General features: G+C 36.1%; 1 non-coding gene across 1 annotated transcript; it reads left to right on the plus strand.

The window, feature by feature from the left end:
• The first annotated feature begins 212 nt into the window (after positions 1 to 212).
• LOC118150061 (U6 spliceosomal RNA) lies at positions 213 to 315 on the plus strand. The gene has a single exon (XR_004737820.1). It is a non-coding gene; the product is annotated as a U6 spliceosomal RNA (small nuclear RNA).
• Positions 316 to 20,097: the final 19,782 nt, after the last annotated feature.

Raw genomic sequence — 20,097 nt, forward strand, 5'->3', positions numbered from 1 at the left:
AACTATTGACAAATGTTGTATGAGGGAGCTGTGGGAGATGGAGCCTTCCTCTACTATTTCCAGTTGGTATGGGTAAGAAGAATGGTGATCAAATCATCTTCAGAAGCCTCTCAGGAGAATAGAAAACCAACCAGTTTGGAGTTGAAACAGAGCATTTTCTTTCACAAGAAAACTCACAGGGCAATTCTGAAAGGCAAAATATCATTCACAACTTACTTTGGCAGCACATGTACTAAAACTGGAACAATACTGACAAAATTAACATGGCTTCTGTGCAAGGGTGACACACACATTCAGAAAGCATTCCATATTTTCACTGTGACAGGATCAAATCTGCACAGATCAGTATTAACCTTGAAAGTAAATGGGCTAAATGCCCAAATTAAAGGGCACAGAGTGGCAAGCTGGATAAAAAAGCAAGACCCAATGGTATGCTGTTTTTAAGAAACCATCTCATATATAATGACACTCATAAGCTCACAGTAAAGAGATGGAGAAAAATCTACCAAGCAATTTGAAAATGCAACAAAGCAGGAGATGCTATTCCAATTTCAGGCAAAACAGATTTTAAACCAACAAAGATATAAAAGACACAGATGGGCATTACTTAATAGTAAAGGGTTCAATTCAGCAAGATAATCTAACTATTGTAATCATATAGGCCTTCAACCCAGGAACCCTAAGTTCAAAAACCAAGTTTCTAGAGACCTGTAAAGAGATTTAGATTTCCAAACTCGGCACCCACTGACAGAATTAGACAGATCCTCAAGGCAGAAAACCAACAAAGATATTTGGGACCTGGACTCTATACTTGACCAAATGGGCCTAAGAGACACCAACACAACTCTCCACCCAGAAACAACAGAATATACATTATTCTCATCTGCATATGACACATACTGTAACGTCAAACAATCAGCCATAAAGAATGTTCAGCAAAATAATAATGAAAAAACCTAAAATTGTGCCAATCACACTCTTGAATCACAGCACAACATAAATACAAATCAATACTAAGAAAATCACTCAAATCCATACAATTACATGGAAATTAAACAACTCACTCCTGAATGGCCTTTAGGTAAAAAATGAAATTAAGGTGGAAATCAAGAAATTCTTTGAAACTAATGAGAGCAAAGATACAATACACCAGAATCCCTGGAATATCACTAAGGCGTGTCAAGGGGGAAATTTACAACACTAAATGTTCACATCAAAAAGTCAGAAAGATATAAAATTAAAAACCTGGCATTATACCTGCAGGAACTAGAGAAACAAAACCAAAGCAACCCCAAAGTGAGGGGAAGACAAGAAATGACCAAAACTGGAGTGGAACTTCAGGTAATCGAGACATACAAAAAACCATACAAAGAATGAAGAAATCCTGGAGGTGGACATTTTATTTTTGGAGACTCAGGGCCTCTCTGGAGGAAACGTCAGTTTCAAACAGAGTAAGCTAATAGTTATTTATCACATCATAGGCATTATATTAGAAGCTATGTCAGAGTGAACATGATTCCAAAACCCTGAGGAGAATCTCCAAAGAGAGGCTGACTCTCATTGATAGTGGCTTCAATAGTCAAAAAGATTGGTCATAGATATTTATAGCTCAAAAGGGTAATTAGAATTGTGCGACTCAGAAGATAGAAAGCATGTTACAGTCTAGTGGAAAATTACTAATGGATTCTTTGATTTCAGCCAACTCAAAGCAACTTGATTTGCAGGTCAGTCAAGGGAGGAAGCTAAATAGAAATCCTGAGTGAGGCACATATTTTCTCCAATACCTAAGATTTAAGGGGTTAAATATACATAACCCTTCATAGTGTAAAACTGAAACTCTGTTCCCAAAACCAAGGATGTGTTGGGACTCCTCTTTGTTGGTGGTTGGATACAAAGAGAGTAGATCTCAACTGCTGAAGAAATTGGTAGTTGTGAATACTGAGCATTGCTTCAAGCCTCTGAATTTTATCAAGATTTATCTGTCACCTCTGATGGTAGAATTATAATTATGATAATTACCCCAGGTAAGTGAGCACACTTGCTCCTCTCCCTTCTGAATTCCCTCAGGCTTTGGGTCAGGTGGTTGCTCTGTGATCTCAGTTCTTTTAGGGCTTTGTATGAAGTGAGAAATGTAAAGTGATAATTCTAAAAAGTATAAGCCTGAGAACAGTGTTTTTTTCCAGCTTTGTATCCCAGAGTAGAAAACAGAAGTCTTCAAGAGTAGCTTTCAAGGAAGAACCTAGGGAGGAAAACAAAAAACCTCACTCACGCATGTCACAGTCTACCTTCTTTAGAGGTAGCTCAAAATTCTTTGTTTCTTATTTTGAAGATAAACCTGTTCTGTTCAATACATTTGATTCTTCCGTTTATTTCCCACCCATAGTTTTTTAGGAGTTCAGTCAGGGTGGTGGGAGAAATTGTAAGAGAAAAAATATAGAGAAAAGGATTCAAACCTTCTTGGAAGGCCAGGAGGTTTTTGCAAAGGCTTGGGAAGGAATGAGCTGAAGGCAGCAGTTCTTACCCAGAGGCAATTAGGCAGGATTAGGTACAAAAAAAAAGTAAGAAAATTTGTCTAAAGACCTTGTTAACTCATGTGGTCCTAAGACCGACCTTTGAACATTCACAGACCGGTGACTTATCTCTACCAGTGGGTCAACAGTGTTATTACCCACAAATGGTGTTTGCTTTAGGCCTTGGAACCTGGGCTTTGTTTCCTTTTTTTTTTTTTTTTTTCAAGATAGATTTTTGCTTTTGTTACCCAGGCTGGAGTGCAATGGTGAGATCTCAGCTCACCGCAACCTCCGCCTCCTGGGTTCAAGCAATTCTCCTGCCTGAGCCTCCGGTGTAGGTGGGACTACAGGTGCACGTCACAATGCCCAGCTAATTTTTGTATTTTTAGTAGAAACAGGGTTTCACCTTGTTGAACAGGATAGTCTTGATCTCTTGACCTCATGATCCACCCACCTCAGCCTCCCAAGGTGCTGGGATTACAGGCAAGAGCCACCATGCCTGGCTGGAACCTGGCCTTTAATTATTCACAGGACTGCTCTCCATGAGGGCGACCATGTTAATTATCCACAAGCGTGCTTACTCAAAGTCTTTGTCATTAAATCTATACTGAATAGATGCCTGTAGCACCATCTGGTGAGGGCCACGGCTGCTGACTCTTTACAGTATCCTCCTTGGGATCTGTGAGTGGCCCAGACCCCTAGCCTACTCTTTCACTGGATATCTGTGTCTGAGTGCGTTTGTTCGTCTATTGCTAGGTCGGGGTCTGTGGGTTGAACCCAATATTTTTTTAGCACCACTCTTATGCCATGAACCTGGGAATTCTCCTAGTTCTTCTAATTTTACCTTCTGTCTCTCCACCATGAGGAGGTATCGTATTATTACTAGTTTATATTTGTAGATTATACAACAAGCTCGCTTCTAAATTAATGTCTAATGTTACATATTATTTATTTAGTTCTTTACTTAAGTCAAAACCTGTTGTTTTATAATTAGTATGAAGTTGAAATATTTGCTAATTGTGCTCGCCTTGTTTTCATCTCCCAGTAGCTGTTCCATGTGACTTCTTTCCTGATATTAGCCAGTTAAATTGAGTAGCACCTAATTATTATTTCTCTTCTAGTTTATTTGCTCTTTTAATTATAAAAGTTAATAATCTCATTTGAAATTCTTTATTCTTTTCTTTGAGATACACAAATCACTTGCAGCTATTTATTTTCTACTGTTTTCATTGTAAAATACACATGACATAAAGTTTACCATCTTCACCATTAAGTGTGAAGTTCAGTAATAGTAAACACATTCATAATAGTGTGCAACCATCAGCACCATCCATCTCCATAACCCCTCATCGTGTAAAACTGAACTCTGTTCCCAAAACCAAATCTCCCTATTCCCCACTCCCCATCACCTGGCAAACACCATTCTGTTTCCTGTCTCTATGAATTTATCTACTTTAGGGACTTCATATGAGTGGAATTATACAGTGTTTGTTTTTCTGACAGACTTATTTCACTGCAGATTATGTTCTCAAGGTTCATCCATGTTGTAGCTTCTGTCAAAATTTCTTGCTTTTTAAGGCTAAATAATATTTCACTGCATAAATGGATCATATTTTGCATATCCATCCATCCATCCATCCATCCATCCATCCATCCATCCATCTGTGAGCACTTGGGCTGCTACCAAGTTTTAGCTGTTGTGAAAAATGTTGATTTGCAGCATTTTAAATAGATGAAGTTAAAGAAGAGATGAGAGAATTTTGATTCACGTGCCCTCTTTTCCATGGACATTCTAAGCTCAGAAGATCGGGTTACCAACAGGCAAACATTGAGAAATCACTTTTAAGTGTGTCTTGAGATGCCTGTTGGTTTATCAGCATTTTACTGAACCTGCAATTTAAAATGACTTCTACAGCTTAACAGATGCTCAAAAAGTAGAATAGAGCAAGTTCACCTGTTCTTTCATGGCTGAGATTCAATCTGTGTATTTTTAAGCACAAGCACAAGCAGATGTATCGTTGCTACAAGATAAAGCAGAATTCTTCATGGCCAGGTAGTTTGGACCGAATTTAAAGGTACCTATAGTAAGTCAAATACCCAAGGGACTCTTTACTATGAGTTGTACTCTACAAGGTGGTTGTGGAGGGCAGGATTATAGTGGGGCTCTGCTGCTTGTGTTATACTCCATCCTGTGCAACTTCAGAAACTGTGGCCTTCCAGGGTGGGATATCTCGGTTCAGTGAATTCTATTTACTGGGGCAGTCATATCAAGGATTACTTGGAACTCCTGGGGAAGGACAGCAGGGAGAACATTTTCAAGGATGCAGACCTGAAGTTACCTGTGCTTCTCGTCTGTGTAGTGAAAACAGTGAAGTGCATAGGAGGATGTCTATAAGTAGTCCAGCTTTGAAAATTTGACCTTAATGGATTGGAAAGGAAAAATCAGAAATAAGCAGTGGTACATTCTATATATTTATTAGTAATGAAAGCCAAGAATCCCAGTGATGTGAAATGGCCCTAAGCAGTGTTTGGTTTTGCATTGGGACAGGAAATGTTCCTCATTGCTAGTGATTATTCATTTCATTATTTATATCAGGTTTACATGGTTAATGGTACATCGGTTTTTCACATCATTTCTACTAAATATAAATTTCTTTTCTTGTTTTCTGTAAATATTGTGTACAAAATCAATATCACACTTCACAAAAATGAACATATAATTTTATTATTTAAATAACTTCAAGCTGATATTCTGTATTGGCATTTTCTTACCATTGTTGAATACTCTAGGTTGCTGTGTGATCAGTTTTCTTTCAGTTCTAATAAATACACATTCTCCTTTTTGTATGCAAGTGACATATTTAATGTTCTTTTAATCAAGAATAACTAAGTGAAGTTGCAGGATTTTCATCTGACCTGTTCAAGTTCTGAATTTGAGGAGATTTTTCTTATTTTCATTTTATATATATATATTCATTAACATAATGATTAGTAGTGCCCTGTAGGCTCAACTTAGGTTGGTCATTCTTAAGTAAAATCTAGTTTCTTTCATTTTTTTCACTTAAAAAATATAAACAGATTACCATTCTAAATAGTTTTCTTTTTTTAATTTTTTCAACTACAGATTACCATTCCAAATAGTTTTTAAAAATATTCTTTCAATTTTTTTGGCTCATCACTTTCATGTATTCTCTTATGATCTAACATAAATTCACTTTCAACCATCTAGAAGACTGTAATTTTTTCCCATATTAGAAATTAAATACATTTTCACCACAACGTGTTAATGTAAAAATAACAACTAAAGCTTACTTTCCAAAAAGTTTTATCTTGAAATTAAAATGCAAAATATAATTTCTAAATAATAATTTTCAAAAATTAATTCAAATAATTGTATTAAACTGAACATTTTAATTTAATATTCTCAAACTTTTAATTAAATTCTATTAAACTTTAATAAAATAATGCTCTTTTATATATTATATGAAAGTGAAGTATTCACATTATGTTAAGTTTAGACCTAGTAATGAGAATTGCTTAATACAGTCAATTTGCCATATCTGCCTTCTACGTAGGACTGTTAGGCTTGTATGTACTAATGGAAAATTTTTTACTCTGTGGGAATGTATTGCGTTCACACTGACAGGAAGGAGTTGACTAGTTAATTATATTGGTTTTTCTTCTATTTAAGCACCTCTACCATTTATATCCTCTTCACTCTCAAGCTGTGCTTGTGTCAGATAGGGAAGCTACAGAATTCACACACTTTCCTGGCAATTGAATGCAGTCACCTTTTGTTTTGAAGGACATGGACAAGAAATGTTTAAAAGTTTTTTCTCTGGGCCTGAACAATTCTTAGGCATAAGAGTTGATGCTGATGTATAGATTCTGCTATCAGCGCTGAGTGTTGAAATCTGAGGGTCAGAACCCATATGTTTTTTAATAAGTGATATGTATGATATGTATGATAAGTGAGACTCTTTAAAACTTATGACCCTGACCAAGGATTCCTTTTGCCTATGTCTATGGGCAACGATGGAGAAAATATCTATTTTTTCTAATAGATACATTGATCTGTTCATTTCGTCATTCTACTTAATAGATCAATATTAACTGTACCATGGAGAACATCGTCATACTTATCAATACTTTATTTTCAGAGAAATAGTAGAGAGTCATTTCAAAGAGTGTGAAGTTAAGCAGAATTTCATGATAAAAATCTGATTTTTCCCTCCTCATTTCCATTTCAAAGATAAAATCCTGCAAATTTAATGTAAAATATTTTAAATATATTATACTAAGTTCAATTAAGTTACTGTATTCAATTTAGCTGAATAAATGTTTAATTTAATTTTTTAAATTAGTTCAAAATATTCCAGCATGTGATTTTTTTTCTTGATAGTGATTCTGCAAGGCGAAATAAACTTTGACCAGCAAGACAGTGAAGAAATTTCATAGAAGTGAAATACTAATTGGAAGCTCCTATCCACGTTGGTTGATCTGACAAGTTGTGACTGTAGAAACCAGTCCATACAGAGACAGAAAGGTCAAAAGAAATTTTACTGACTATAGAAATATGAGATGGTCATTATAAATTCTTCTAGAAAAAATATGGCAAAGGATAATAAAGCTAATACTGCCCAAAATATCAATACTGTATTTAAGAAAATTGTGAAAATAGGAACCAGAGTCAAGAGTTATTTTTATAGGTCAGTACGGTTGTTAAAATATAATCATATCAATGGATGAGCCCACCAACCAATGATGCAGATAAACCGCAAAGCTGCATTGATTGCTTACCTAGGTGAACAATAGCTATGAGAGTTCAGCACAGTCTTCTCAAGCAAAGGAGATAACTGATCTTACACAGGACTTTGGGGATGCGTGGTGTGCAGGGATTGGTAAATTTCCAAAGATAGGAGTGGGCTAATGCCAGCTTTAGAAATGTGGTAACTCAGAGGAAAATGTTGTTGATTGGCTGCTTTCAGATTCCGGTTTATGGGAGCATGTCTGCTACTGATTTATTAAAGACATTTAAGATGTGTTCTTCTGGTTATTTGTGGTTCTAGAAAAATATTAATTGTTCTATGGTGAAGGAAATGAAAATATTTCATCCCATAATGTAGTTCTTTGACATATTTTGAGAAGGCTATTCAGAGACCCAGCATATAGAAGTCATCTTGCAGAGCTGTCTTTTGTGAGAGATGTTTGCCTCTGAAGAGAATCTGGCATCGATGCAGTCAGGCTTTCTATGAGACCCTCCCTTTTCCAGATTTAGGAAAGATTAATTGAGAGACTGACTCCTTGCAGGTCTGAAATAAATATTTAGCATCTATCCTCTCTGATGGCAGCTACTTGTGAGGTTTCATCTGTGAAACAAGACCCCTTTGCTAGCCATGCCTCCTCGTTTCTCTCTATTAAAACCTGCTTTGTTATGATAAGCTGAATTATTACTGCAACCTGCTTTTGACCAAGCCCCAAGCCCCTATTATTTCTATAACCTCAAGGTGGTATAGAAGCTTCTGTACTCCACTGGGGCTTGGGGTAATTACTTTGAGGTTCTGTCTGTGAACAATAATACATTTATGTTATTTCTCCTATTAATCCGCCTTTGTGAGTTGATTTTTCAGTGAAACTTCAGAGGATAGAGGGAAAACTTTCCCTTGGTCCCTAGGGTAACCATATTAACAAATATTTCCCAGAACCAGTCTTAAATCTATGTAATTATTGTTATTTTCTTATAATTTTTAATTTTTTAAATTATACTTCAAGTTCTGGGGTACATTGCAGAACGTGCAGGTTTGTTACATAGGTATACACATGCCATAGTGCTTTGCTGCACCCATCAACCCATCATCTACATTAGGTATTTCTCCTAATGCTCTCCCTCCCCTAGCCCCACACCCCAGAACAAGCCCCGGTGTGTGATGTTCTCCTCCTTGTGTCTATGTATTCTTATTGTTCAACTCTCACTTATGAGTGAGAACATGCAGTGTTTGGTTTTCTGTTCCTGTGTTAGTTTGCTGAGAATGATGGCTTCCAGATTCATCCATGTCCCTGCAAAGGACATGAACTCATGTTTTTTATGGCTGCATGGTATTCCATGGTATATATGTGCCACATTTTATTTATCCTGTCTGTCATTGATGGGCATTTGGGTTGGTTCCAAGTCCTTGCTATTTTGAACAGTGCTGCAATAAACATACGTGTACACGTGTCTTTATAGTAGAATGATTTATAATCCTTTGGGTATATACCCAGGAATGGGATTGCTGGGTCAAATGGTATTTCTGGTTCTAGATCCTTGAGAAATTGCCACACTGTCTTCCACAACAGTTGAACTGATTTACACTCCCAGCAACAGTGTAGAAGCATTTCTGTTTCTCAGCATCCTCTCCAGCCTCTGTTGTTACCTGACATTTTAGTGATTGCCATTCTAACTCACTTGTGATGGTAACTCATTGTGGTTTTGATTTGCATCTATCTAGTTACCAGTAGTGAGTTGGTTTTTTTTCTTAATTTTGTTGGCTGCATAAAAGTTTTCTTTTGAGAAGGGTCTGTTTATACCCTTCACCCAATTTTTGATTGACTTTTTTTTCTTATACATTTGTTTAAGTGCTTTATAGATTCTGGATATTAGTTCTTTGTCAGATGAATAGATTGCAAAAATTTTCTCCCATTCTGTAGGTTGGCTGTTCATTCACTCTGTGATAGTTTCTTTTGCTGCGAAGAAGCTCTTTAGTTTAATTAGATACAATTTTTCAATTTTAGCTTTTGTTGTCGCTGCTTTTGGTGTTGCAATAATGAAGTCTTTGCCCATGTGTATGTCCTTAATGGTACCGCCTAGGTTTTCCTCTAGGGTTTTTATAGTTTTAGATATAAGCTTATCCACTACGATCAAGTGAGCTCTATCCCTGGGATGCAAGGCTGGTTCAACATATCAAAATCTATACACATAATCCATCACATAAACAGAACCAATGACAAAAACCACATGATTATATCAAGAGATGCAGAAAATGCCTTTGGCAAAATTCAAAACTCTTTCTGCTAAAACCTCTCAATAAACTAAGTATTGATGGAATGTATCTCAAAGCAATAAGAGTTATTTATGACAAACCCACAGCCAATATCATATTGAATGGGCAAAAGCTGGAAGCATTCCCTTTGAACAGTAGCACAAGACAAGGATTCCCTCTCTCACCACTCCTGTCAACATAGTATTGGGAGTTCTATGTTGGGCAATCAGGCAAGAGAAAGTAATAAAGTGTATTTGAATAGGAAGAGAGGAAGTCAAATTGCCTCTGTTTGCAGATGACATGATTGTATATTTAGAAAACCCCATTGTCTCAGCGCAAAATCTCCTTAAGCTGATGAGCAACGTTAGCAAAATCTCAGGATACAAAATCAATGTGCAAAAATCATAAGCATTTCTATATACCAGTAGTAGATGAAAGAGAGCCAAATCATGAGTAAACTCACATTCACAAATGCTACAAAGAGAATAAAATACATAAGAATGCAACTTACAAAGCTTGTAAAGGACCTCTTCAAGGAGAACTACAAACTACTGCTCAAGGAAATAAGAAAGGACACAAAGAAATGAAAAAAACATTCCATGCTAGTGGATAGGAAGATTCAATCTGAAAATGGCATTACTGCCCAAAGTAATTTATAGATTCAATGCTATCCCCATCAAGCTCTCATTGATTTTCTTCACAGAATTAGAGAAAACTGCTTTAAATTTTATATGGAACCAAAAAAGAGCCCATATAGCCAAGACAATTCTAAGCAAAAAGAACAAACCTGGAGGGATCATACTACCTGACTTCAAACTATACTACAAGGCTGCAGTAACCAAAAGAGCATGGTACTAGTACCAAAACAGACATATAGATGAATGGAACAGAACGGAGGCCTCAGATATAACTCCACACCTGCACAACCATCTGCTGTGACAAACCTGACAAAAACAAGCATTGGGGAAAGGATTCCCTATTTAATAAATGGTATTGGAAAAACCGGCCATATGCAGCAAACTGAAACTGGACCTTTTTCTTGTATCTTATACAAAAATTAACTCAAGATGGCATTATTTTTATTATTATTTATTTATTATTTTTTTTCTGAGGCAGAGTCATGCTCTGCCATGAAGCTGGAGTGCAGTGGCGCATCTTGGCTCAGGGCAACCTCTGCCTCTTGGGTTCAAGCCAGTCTTCTGCCTCAGCCTCCCAAGTAGCTGGGACTATAGGTGCACACCACCACACTCAGCTAATCTTTGTATTTTCACTAGAGACAGGATTTCACCATGTTGGCCAGGATGGTCTCAATCTATTGACTTTGTGATCCACCTGCCTTGGCCTCCTAAAGTGCTGGGATTACAGGCATGAGCCACTGTGCCCAGCTGTCGTTATCATACTTAAAGAAGTAACAACTGGCTGGGCACAGTGGCTCACACTTATAATTTCAGACCTTCGCATGACTGAGACAGGAGGATTGCTTGAGTCTAAGAGTTCAAGACTGGCCTGGGAAACATAGCAAGGACACATCTCTACAAAATATGAAAAAATTAGGTAGGCAGGGTAGTACCCAATTGCTGTCCTAGCTACTTACAAGGCTGAGGTAGGAAGATCACTTGACCCCAGGAGTTCAAGGTTATTGTGAGTGATGATCATGCCACAGCACTCCAACCTGGGAAACAGTGAGACCTTATCTTTTAAAAAAAAAAAGAAGAAGAAAGAAATAGCAATGCATCAGTGATTTACAGAACTTTTATGGGTTAACTAAATTATTCAAGTTAGGGATTTTTGCATAAAGTTGCATTCAAAATATTTTATAACAAATAACAAAGTTTGAATTTTTTGATTAAGGTTGAGTAAGCAAAGTTAAAAAAAAATCTACAGATCTCAGGACCTGAGGAGAAGAGGCTATAGAGAAGGAATTTAGAAATACATTCCTTGTTTATGGGAAATGAGAGAGCTTATTATTTTTTTAACCCACAAAAACATTTTTTTTAATCACAAAGATGTGAGTTTCTGGAGATATAATTGATTTTCTTTTTGGAACAAAATACGTTAAGGCTGTTCTATAAGAAAAAATAATCAGCTCTGAGAAATGGAAATTAAAGATACCATTAATGCAAAAACAACAAGACAGTGATCTTTCTCGCTCCTACAGTCTCTTAAGGGCCTTTTAAAAATAATCTTGTGATAAGATTGATTTCATTTGAATTTGAGCATATATCCAGTAATGTACCATAATTTATACACTGAGAAGAAGAAATCTGGGTGCCTTTTAAGGACTGTCTTTAGTTTATTCTGATTGCAGAAGTGATTTTTGTCTATTTAATTCTATCTTCATCTTATTGGAGCCTTCTTTTTATTATGTGGCATTCTAAAGTGATTCATATTTTTATTAATATTTAACCATTTATTAATTTATTTCAGCAACCTGGTGTTGATGAAAAGGCACAGCCCCAACTGGCCCTGAGAACATGTGCTCAAGGCAATTGGACTACTGCTTGGTTTTACACATTTTAGGGAGACATAAGCTATCAATCAATACATGTAAGATGTTCATGGGTTTTGTCTGGAAATCCTGGACAACTGGAAGTGGGGGTTTCCAGGTCATAGGTGGATTCAAAGGTTTTCTGATTGACAATTGTTTGAAAGAGTTATTACCTAAGACCTGTAATCAATAGAGAGGAATATCTAAGTTAAGGTAAGGGGTTGGGGAAACCAAGGTTTTATCATACAGATGAAGCCTCCAGGTAGCAGGCTTCAAAGAGAATAGATTGCAAATATTTCTTACCAGACTTACAGAGTCTCTTCTGTGCCTTAAGGTCCCTGTTTTAATGTTAATGCTGGTTAGCTCTGTCAAAATTCCAAAGGGAGGCGGGCATAATGATGCATGTTCAATCCCCATTTCCCATGATAGCCTGAACTAATTTTTCAGGTTAACTCTGGAATGCTCATGGCTAAGGGAAGTGTTCTTTAGTTGGTTGAGGGGTTTATACTTCTGTTTTGGTTTACATTGGTAACGTAGGTCACTATATTTTGCAAGAATTTATTATTTACCTTGGTTTGAGAAATCTAAGCAGACAATTTAGAGAATTTTTCTAGGATGCAAATACGATAAAATGCTTTGGCCTTTTCCCCCCTAAGCTTCCAAAAGGTTTTCGTATGTAAGATAGTCCACAATTTGTTAGTTTACATTTCTATAAATATAATGAGTTCTCTATTTATAAAATTATTTGGTATATTAGAAATTGATCTCTAACAATTAAAAAAGATTTCAACAATATTCCCCCACTGCAGTTCACATGGGTTAGAATCAACTGCCTGTATCTCTCTCACACTGGAATCACACATTAGGGTGCTCTGTTCATTTAGAGTCTCAAGGCTGGCCTCAGTTTCATGATCCATCAGCATTGCACTAGCGGGAGCTTTCTGTGGGAGCTCTGCTCTCATGGTGGCTATGCACCCAAGGCTTCTGGTGACTCTATCCTTGGAAATCTAGGTGAAGGTAGCCACATCTCTGTGGCTAATGTATCTGTGTGCCATCAGAAAAGTGGCCACTGAGGTTGCTACTGTATGTGGGCCAGCTGGAGCAAAACCTGGGGTAGATGAGTAGAGCAGTACCGAAATGTGGGGATTAGAACCTTGAGACCTTATGGGGTAGTGTGTGCTGAAGTCCCTCAAGTGCCTTTGGCCCCTTTTTAAAAATTATTCTGTCCCTTAAATCCTGACTTTATCGGCTTATAACGGGAGGGGGCAGCCCTGATAATCTCCAAAATGTCCTCAGAGTTATTCTTCCATTATCTCAATGATAAATACCTGTTCATTCTTCCATTATCTCAATGATAAACACTTCTTCAGCATAGATGCTACCATACCTCACCTGAGAACCCCGCCTGGGGTTTAAGGAGTGCCCCACTCCCATGCACCATGGATTGTTCAAAATATGCAAATCAACAAATGTGATACATCACATTAACACAATGAAAGAAAAAAAAATATGATTATCTGAATAGATGCAGAAAAGGCATTTGATAAAATTCAACATTCATTCATGTTCAAAACTCTCAGTAAAGTAGGCACATAAGGAACATAACTAACAATAATAAAGACCATACATGGCAAACCCATAGCTAATGTTATACTGAATGGGAAAAAGTTGAAAGCCTTTTCTGTCAGAACTAGAACAAGATAAGCATCCCCACTTTCACCACTTCAACTCAACGTAGTACTGAAAGTCTTAGGGAGAGACATCACGATAAAGAAAGCATAAAAACATATTAAAATGGGAAAAGAAGAAGTCAAATGGTTCCTTTTTGCTGATAGTAAGTTCTTATATCTAGAAAACTCTAAAGATTCTACAAAAAAGCTCTTACATTTGATGAGTAAAGTCAGTAATGTTGCAGGATACAATGTCAACATACAAAAATCAATAGTGTTTCTATACACCATTAATGATCTAGCCAAGAAAGAAATTCAGGAATGCAATCCCATTTATAAGACCTACCTAAAAAAATAAAATATTTAGTGATATATTTAACCAAAAAGATAAAAGACCTCTGCAAGGAAAATTACAGAACACTGATGAAAAAAATGAAAGGGAACACAAACAAATGGAAAAACATCCCACACTCCTGAATCAGAAGAATTAGTATAGTTAAAATGACCATACTGAGTAAGGCTATCTACAGATTGAATGCAATCCCTATCAAAATACCAAGATCATTTTCCACAGAATTAGAAAATTATAATTCTAAGATTCATATGGAACCAAAAAAGAGCCCAAATAGCGGAGGCTATCATAAACAAAAAGAACAAAGCTGTAGGCATTATATTACCTGACTTCAAATTATGCTGCAAAGCTAGGGCAAATAACACAGCCCTGGTTCTGGTATAAAAATAGACACATAGATGAATGGAACAGAACAGAGAGTCCAGAAATAAGGCCACATATCTGCAGCTAACTGATCTTTGACAAGGTTAACAAAAACATACACACGGAAAGGACAACCCTCTCCATGCATAGTGCTGGGAAAATTGGATTGGCATAAGCAGAAGAATGAAACTGGACCTAAATCTCTCACCATGTACAAAAATCAACTCAAGATCTATAAAAGAATTAAATGAAGGCCTGAAACTATAAAAATCCTAGAAGAAAATTTAGAAAAAATTATTCTGGATATTGGTCTAAGAAAATAATTCTTGACTAAGACCTCAAAATATAAGCAAGGAAAACAAAAATAGGCAAATATGATTTATTTAAACTTAAAAGCTTCTTCACAGCACAATAAATATTCAACTATTTGAACAGACAACCTGCAGAATCGGAGAAAATACGCACAAACTATGTATCTGACAGGATGTTTTCCTAATATTTTTATAGATTGTTTGCTGTTGGAGTATATGAATGCATTAATATTGTACACTTTTTCTGTATTCTGCAACTTTACTGACTAATTTATCAGCTCTAACAGTTCTTTGATGGAGTCTTTAGGTTTTTCTAAATATAGAATCATGTCTGAGAATCAGAATAATTTGCTTTCTTCCTTTCCAGTTTCTTTCTCTTGCCTAATTGTTTTGGCTAGAGCTTCCAGTACTATGATGAATAAAAGTTGAGAAAGCAAACATCCTTGGCCTGCTCCACATCTTACAGAAAGAGCTTTCAGTTTTTCTCCATTTAGTATGAAGCTACCTGTGGTTTTGTCATATATGACTTTTATTGTTTTGAGATATATTTCTTCTAGATCCACTTTATTAGGAGTCTTTATCACAAAGGGATGCTATGTTGTATTGAATGCCTTTTAGCATCAGTTGAAACGACTATATGGTGTTTATTCTTGGCTCTGTTAATATAACGTAAAAGGTTTATTTTTGCATATGTTGAACCATTCTTGCATTCTCTGAATGAATCCCATTTCATCATAATGATAAGACTTTTTAATACGTTGTTGAATTGGTTTGCTAGTATTTTGTTGTGGATTTTTGCAACGGTGTTTATCAGGAATATTGTCTTCTAGTTTTTTTTGTTGTTTGATTTTTGTGTGTTTATGTATTGTTTTGGTGTCAAGGTAATGCTGGCCTCATAGTAGACATTTGGAAGTATTCCCTCTTCTTCAATTTTCTGAAACAGTTTGAGTAGAATTAGTATTAGTATAAACATAGAAATAGAAAAGTTTGGTAAAACTCCTCAGTGATGCTGTAAGATTCTGGATTTTTCTTTGATTACTGATCAACTTCATTACTCATTATTGTCTGCTCAGATTTTCTATTTCTTCATAATTGAATCTTGGCAGGTTGTATATGTCTAAGAATTTATACGTTTTATCTAGGTTTTCCAATTCATTTGTGTATAGCTATTCTCATTACTTTTTGGATTTCTGTGGTATCTGTTCTAATGCTTCACTTTTTTCAATCTCTAATTTAATTTATTTGAATCTTCTCTTCTTTTTTTCTTAGTCGAATTTAAGATTGTTAATTTTGTTTGTTTATTTAAAAAACCAACTTTTTGTCAGGTTTGTCAAAAAATCAGATGGTTGTAGATGTATGGCATTACTTCTGAGGCCTCTGTTCTGTTCGATTGTTCTAGATCTCTGTTTTGGCACCAGTGCCATGCTGCTTTGATTACTGTAGACTTGTAGTATAGTTTGAAGTCAGGTAGCAAGATTCCTCCAGCTTTTTTTTTTTGGCTTAGAATTGTCTTGGCTATGCAGGCTCTCTTCTGGTTCCGTATAAAATTTAAGGTGTTTTTTTTTTCAGTTTGTTCTCACTCATAAGTGGGTGTGGAACAATGAGAACACATGGAAACAGGAAGGGGAACATCACACACCAGGGCCTGTTGGGAACTAGGGGGGAGCCTACCAGAGGAATAGCAGGGTGTAGGGAAATGGGGAAGGGATAGCATTAGAAGAATACTTAATGTAGATGATGGGGGGATGGATGCAGCAAACCACCATGGCATGTGTATACCTATGTAACAAACCTGCATGACCTGCACATGTACCCAGGAACTTAAAGTATAACACAAAAAGAAAATTGTAACAGCAAAAAAGGAAGAAAACCAACTTTTCGTTTTGTTGATTTTTTTTTAAGAAAGTTCAATTTCATTTATTTTTGATTTGATCTCTTGTTTCTTTCCTTCTGCTACTTTGGGGTTTATTCTGTTTATGCTTCGTTACTTACTAGAGGTGAAACATTAGGTATTTATTCAAACTCTTTCTACTTTGTTGATGTAGCCATTTATTGTTATAAACTTTCCTTCTGGAATTGCTTTTGCTGTATTCCATAAGTTTCACTATGTTGTATATCCACTTTAGTTTGTTTCAAGAAATTTTAAACTTTATCTTAATTTCTTCATTGGCTCATTTTGTTATTCAGGAACAAGTTTATTTTCCATGAATTTGTACAGTTTTTAGTGTTCTTTCTGACATTGATTTCTAGATTTATTTCACTGTGATCAGAAAATATACTTGTTATAATTTCAGTTTTGAAAAATGTGTTGAACTTTTTTGTGATGTAATATGTGGTCTATCCTAGAAAATATTTTATATGCAGTTGAGAAAAGTGTGTATTCTGCAGCTGTTCAATAGAATGTTCTGTTAAATTCATTTGGTCCAAAGTTCAGTTTAGCTCTAATGTTTTTTGTTGATTTTCTGTCTCATCCTCCCTTTGTTGAAAGAGGAGTGTTGAAGTGCCCTACTATTATTGTACTGGATCAATTTCTCCCTTAAGTCTATTAATATTTGTGTTATACAGTTGGGTGCTTCACTGTTCTGTGCCTGTGTATTTGTATTTTTTATATCCTCTTTCTTTGATCCCCTTATTATTGTAGAATGGCCTTCTAAAAACAATTCTTGTCTTAAACTGCATTTTATCCAACTATGGCTACTCCAGGTGTTTTATGGTTACCATTTACATGAATATATTTTTCTGTCTCTTCATTTACAGTTTGTCCTTGTCTTTATAAAGTGAATTTCTTTTAGGTAGAATATGGTTGGGTTTTAGTTTTTATCCATTCAGCTACATTATGTCTTTTAACTGGAACATTTAATCCATTTATATTCAAGGTTATTATCAATAGGTAAGGGTTTACTGCTGCCATTTTGTTTCTTATTTTCTGTTTGTGGTATAGGTCCTTTCTTTCTTTTTCCTCTCTTACCGTCTTCCTCTGTGGTTAAGTGATTTTCTTTAGTAGTATGTTTAGTAGTATGTTCTGTGCTATTTATTTTTAGAGTGTCTATTCTAGGTTTTTGTCTTGTGGTTACCATAAGACTTGCAAATAATCTTATAACATATCATTTTAGACTGATTATGACTTAACTGCAAAGAAAAGTAACAAAAACAAGCCCTACAATTTAACGCTAACCCTCCCTCCCATATTTTGACTTTTTGATGTTATAATTTTTATCTTTTATGTTGTTTATCTATTAATCACTTTTTGTAGTTGTAATCATTTATAATAGTTTTGTTTTTTGTCTTCTTAAGATATAAGTGGTTTTCTCACGTTAATTATAGTATTAGAGTATTCCGAATTTGTCTTTTTTTTTTTTAATTTTGATTTTAGATAGGGATCGGATCTCATTCTGTTGCCCGGGCTAGAGTGCAATGGTGTGATCATGGCTGACTGCAGCTTCAACCTCTTGGGCTCAAGTGATTCTCTTACCTCAGCCTTCCAAGAAGCTGGGACTACAGGCTTACACCACTATGCCTGGCCAGTTTTTGTAATTTTTGTTGCTTTCACCTTGTTTCTCTGGCTGGTCTTGAATTCCTAAGCTCAAGCAATCCTCAAACCTCAGCCTCCCAAAGTGTCTGGCCTATTTCCCCCCGCCCCGCCTCAGTCAGTTTAATATGGTAGATGTTTTCTTGTTACACAGTAACCTCCATTTCTTTCAGTTCAGACACTTAGTTTAGCATTTCTGGTAAGATAGATCTGGTGTTGGTGAATTTATTCAGCTTTTGTTTGTCTGGGAAAGACTATCTTTCCTTCATGTTTGAAGGGTAGCTTTTTTAGTACACTATTTTTAGCTAGTAGATTTTTTTCAGCACTTTAAATACAGCATCCCACTTTCTCCTGGCCTGTGGACTTTCTGCTGAGAAATCTGCAGAAAGCTGTACTGGAGATCCATCGAATGAGACATATTTATTTTTTCTTGCTGTTTTGAGTATCTGTTTTTTTGTCCTTGATTTTTGCTAATTTGATTATGATGTGCATTAGGAATTTCCTGTTCAGGTTAAATTTGATTGGTGTCCTCTGAGATTTATGTACCTGGATGGTATAATTTTTCTCTAGTTTTGGAAATTCCTCAGTCATTATTGTTTAAAATATGTTTTGTAGGATTCTTCTCTTGCAGAAACTTCTATTATCTGTTGGTTGGTTTGTTTGATGCTGTCACATCAAGGCCAATTCTCATAGGCCTTCTTCCCTCTCTTTTTAATTCTTTTTTTCCCCTCTTTTGACTATGTAATTTCACATATCCCATCTTCAAGCTTGCTAATTTTTTTTATCTGTCTGACCAAGTGTGCTGTTAGAGCACTGGAATAATTTTTTCTTTAGTTGTATTTTTTATGTCTGGGATTTCTATTTCTTGCTCATTTTGTTCCCAGATTATTTTCCAAATTTTATTCATTTTCTATCTGCATTTTCTTATTATTTTTTGAACATATTTAAGATACTTATTCTGAATTCTAGGTCTAACGTTTTATAGATCTTCAGTTCTCTGGGTCAATGGCTGAAGCTTTGTTGGTTTCTTTTGATGGCATCCGATTTCCATGAGTTTTCATGATCCTTGCATGTTTACATTGGTGCCTGTGCATTAGAGGAGGCAATCACCTCGTTCATTTTACGCAGTGTTCTTTGGTGGTGCTAGACCTTTACTCCTTACCATTGGAACTTAAACATTGGCCTACTGTTGCTTCCCATTCTGAAGAATACATATAGTGAGAAGGAGAACTAAAAACTTCCTTGGAACTCACTTACTGCCTTGTCGTTTTTTTCTGATCTGGAAAAAAATCTTACATTGAAAACCAAACCCTAAACCCTGCTCTGGAACTAAATGTCTGTTCTGGCATCTTTTCCCAGTCCAGAGAGACTTGTGGTGAGCACTGGAAGTTTAATGTGGCCCCAGAATTGCACTAATGTCCTTTCATTGTTTACCAGTCTGGGGAAATCTTAAGGAGGAATTGAAACTTAATCCTGACCTTTTAATAGTTGCAGGCCAGAGAAAGGCTCCCTAGGATCATCTGGGCTTTGTTGGACATCTGACCAGGGATTTGGGTCTTCCTGTGGATTGTGCCTCATGCAGCGGTATGGCACTAGCCAGTCTCTTCCACATGATGTCCTGCTGATAAGCGCACAGAGTAGCTGCCAGGATTGGCATGGTCTTCACTAAGATCAGTGTCCTGTCTGTCCCCAGTTCACTCCATGTGGGTTAACCCTCATGGCACTTCCAATGTTTCTCATGTATGCAACTGGAGCTGGCTTCCTGTAAAAATTCCCAAACTGCTGGGGAGAGCAAATGTTCACCTCCATTTTCCTCATCTTGCCTTTGAAACTATGAGGTTTGGGAAATTCTCTG

The sequence above is a fragment of the Callithrix jacchus genome, chromosome 21 (genome assembly GCF_049354715.1).
Source record: "Callithrix jacchus isolate 240 chromosome 21, calJac240_pri, whole genome shotgun sequence".
Lineage (NCBI taxonomy): Eukaryota > Metazoa > Chordata > Mammalia > Primates > Cebidae > Callithrix > Callithrix jacchus.